This window comes from Lepidochelys kempii, chromosome 2 (genome assembly GCF_965140265.1).
Source record: "Lepidochelys kempii isolate rLepKem1 chromosome 2, rLepKem1.hap2, whole genome shotgun sequence".
Taxonomy (NCBI): domain Eukaryota; kingdom Metazoa; phylum Chordata; order Testudines; family Cheloniidae; genus Lepidochelys; species Lepidochelys kempii.
The window spans coordinates 2,528,021-2,531,721 of record NC_133257.1 but is presented as its reverse complement, the minus strand read 5'-3'; positions in this window follow the sequence as shown (position 1 = coordinate 2,531,721).

Sequence of the window (3,701 nt, the reverse complement as noted above, 5' to 3'; positions counted from 1 at the left end):
GTACCCCATCCCCCCCTCACTGCGTCCCTCCCTGTTCCCACTCCCTGTCACTGCTTCCCTCCCCGTTCCCACCCCCCTGTACTCCCATCCCCCCTCACTGCATCTCTCCCTGTTCCCACCCCCCTGTACCCCCATCCCCCCTCACTGCATCCCTCCCTGTTCCCATCCCCTCTCACTGCATCCCTCCCCGTTCCCACCCCCCTGTACCCCATCCCCCCTCACTGCATCCCTCCCTGTTCCCACCCCCTGTCACTGCTTCCCTCCCCGTTCCCACCCCCCTGTGCTCCCATCCCCCCTCACTGCGTCCCTCCCTGTTCCCACCCCCCTGTACCCCCATCCCCCCTCACTGCGTCCCTCCCTGTTCCCACCCCCTCTCACTGCTTCCCTCCCCGTTCCCACCTCCCTGTACCCCACCCCCCCCTCACTGCGTCCCTCCCTGTTCCCACCCCCTGTCACTGCTTCCCTCCCCGTTCCCACCCCCCTGTGCTCCCATCCCCCCTCACTGCGTCCCTCCCTGTTCCCACCCCCGTCACTGCATCCCTCCCCGTTCCCACCCCCCTGTACTCCCATCCCCCCTCACTGCATCTCTCCCTGTTCCCACCCCCTGTCACTGCTTCCCTCCCTGTTCCCACCCCCCTGTGCTCCCATCCCCCCTCACTGCGTCCCTCCCTGTTCCCACCCCGTCACTGCTTCCCTCCCCGTTCCCACCCCCCTGTACCCCATCCCCCCTCACTACATCCCTCCCTGTTCCCATCCCCCTCACTGCATCCCTCCCTGTTCCCACCCCCATCACTGCATCCCTCCCTGTTCCCACCCCCCTGTACTCCCATCCCCCCTCACTGCATCTCTCCCTGTTCCCACCCCCTGTCACTGCTTCCCTCCCCGTTCCCACCCCCCTGTGCTCCCATCCCCCCTCACTGCGTCCCTCCCTGTTCCCACCCCCCTGTACCCCATCCCCCCTCACTGCATCCCTCCCTGTTCCCATCCCCTCTCACTGCATCCCTCCCCGTTCCCACCCCCCTGTACCCCATCCCCCCTCACTGCATCCCTCCCTGTTCCCATCCCCTCTCACTGCTTCCCTCCCCGTTCCCACCCCCCTGTGCTCCCATCCCCCCTCACTGCATCCCTCCCTGTTCCCATCCCCTGCACTCCCATCCCCCATCACTGCATCCCTCCCCGTTCCCACCCCCTGTACCTCCATCCACCCTCACTTCATCCCTCCCCGTTCCCACCCCCTGTACCTCCATCCACCCTCACTGCATCCCTCCCCGTTCCCACCCCCTGTACCTCCATCCACCCTCACTGCATCCCTCCCCGTTCCCACCCCCTGCACTCCTGTCAAGGTTCCTCCCCCACTCTGAACTCTAGGGTACAGATGTGGGGACCTGCATGAAAAACCCCCTAAGCTTATCTTTACCAGCTTAGGTCAAAACTTCCCCAAGGTACAAAATATTCCACCCGTTATCCTTGGACTGGCCGCTACCACCACCAAACTAATACTGGTTACTGGGAAAGAGCTGTTTGGACGCATCCTTCCCCCCAAAATACTTCCCAAAACCTTGCACCCCACTTCCTGGACAAGGTTTGGTAAAAAGCCTCACCAATTTGCCTAGGTGACTACAGACCCAGACCCTTGGATCTTAAGAACAATGAACAATCCTCCCAACACTTGCACCCCCCCTTTCCTGGGAAATGTTGGATAAAAAGCCTCACCAATTTGCATAGGTGACCACAGACCCAAACCCTTGGATCTGAGAACAATGAAAAAGCATTCAGTGTTTTACAAGAAGACTTTTAATAAAAAATAGAAGTAAATAGAAATAAAGAAATCCCCCCTGTAAAATCAGGATGGTAGATATCTTACAGGGTAATTAGATTCAAAAACATAGAGAACCCCTCTAGGCAAAACCTTAAGTTACAAAAAAGATACACAGACAGAAATAGTTATTCTATTCAGCACAATTCTTTTCTCAGCCATTTAAAGAAATCATAATCTAACACGTACCTAGCTAGATTACTTACTAAAAGTTCTAAGACCCCATTCCTGGTCTATCCCCGGTAAAGACCAGCATACAGACAGACACAGACCCTTTGTTTCTCTCCCTCCTCCCAGCTTTTGAAAGTATCTTGTCTCCTCATTGGTCATTTTGGTCAGGTGCCAGCGAGGTTACCTTTAGCTTCTTAACCCTTTACAGGTGAGAGGAGCTTTCCCCTGGCCAGGGGGGATTTCAAAGGGGTTTACCCTTCCCTTTATATTTATGACAACTCCCATCCCCCTCACTGCATCCCACCCCATCTCAACATCCTCACACGCCCATCCACTGTCACTGCATCCCCCCCGTTCCCCCCCCGCACCCCTATTCCCCGTCACTACCTCCCCTCCCCTTTCCCACCCCCCCGCACTCCCATCCCCTGTCACTGCATCCCTCCCCATTCCCACCCCTCCATCACTGCATCCCTCCCCCATCCCATCTCACCCTGCCCCCCACACCTACCCATCCCAGCCCTGTACCTCTTACAGCACTCTCCCACCCATCCTCTCCACCTCCCAGAGCCGCTACCCCCATGTCCCTCACCCCCCACAGCCGTGCACCCCATTCACCTCCGTACACTGCTGCTCTCCAAATTACGTCCCTATACACCCCTGTGCCCCCCACATCCTCAGGCACCTGTAGCCTTCTGCAGTGAGGGAGATAGGGTGCAGGGGGGTTGGGACTTGGAGGGATGCAGTGACGGGGGGATGGAGGTATGGGGGGAGGGATGCAGTGAGGGGATAGGGTGCAGGGGGGTTGGGACATGGAGGGATGCAGTGAGGGGGATGCGGGTGCGGGGGGGAGGGATGCAGTGAGGGGGATGGGGGTGGGGGGGTGGGGGGCGGAGGGATGCAGTGCCTGGGGGAGTGGAGGTGCAGGGGGGAGGGATGCAGTAAGGGGGATGGGATGCGGGGGGGTTGGGACGGGGAGGGATGCAGTGTCCGGGGGGGTGGAGGTGCGGGGGGGAGGGATGCAGTGAGGGGGATGGGGGTGGGGGGGTTGGGACGGGGAGGGATGCAGTGTCCAGGGGGGTGGAGGTGCGGGGGGGGAGGGATGCAGTGAGGAGATGGGGGTGGGGGGGAGGGATGCAGTGCCCGGGGGAGTGGAGGTGCGGGGGGGAGGGATGCAGTAGGGGGATGGGGTGTGGGGGGATTGGGACGGGGAGGGATGCAGTGTCCTGGGGGGGGAGGTGCGGGGGGGGGGAGGGATTCAGTGAGGGGGATGGGGTGTGGGGGGGTTGGGACGGGGAGGGATGCAGTGTCCAGGGGGGTGGAGGTGCGGGGGGGGAGGGATGCAGTGAGGAGATGGGGGTGGGGGGGAAGGGATGCAGTGCCCGGGGGCGTGGAGGTGCGGGGGGGAGGGATGCAGTAGGGGGATGGGGTGTGGGGGGATTGGAACGGGGAGGGATGCAGTGTCCTGGGGGGTGGAGGTGCGGGGGGGGGGAGGGATTCAGTGAGGGGGATGGGGGGGGTGCGATGGGATGCAGCGAGGGGGGCTGGGCGATAGAACTACATCTCCCAGCATGCCCCGCCCGGGGAGCCTCGCTGGGGCGCGGCCGGGACTACATATCCCGTGGTGCCGCGGGGCGGGTACGGCGGCCGGCAGGCGGGGCCGGGACTACATATCCCGTGGTGCCGCGGGGCGGGTACGGCGGCCGGCAGGCGGGGC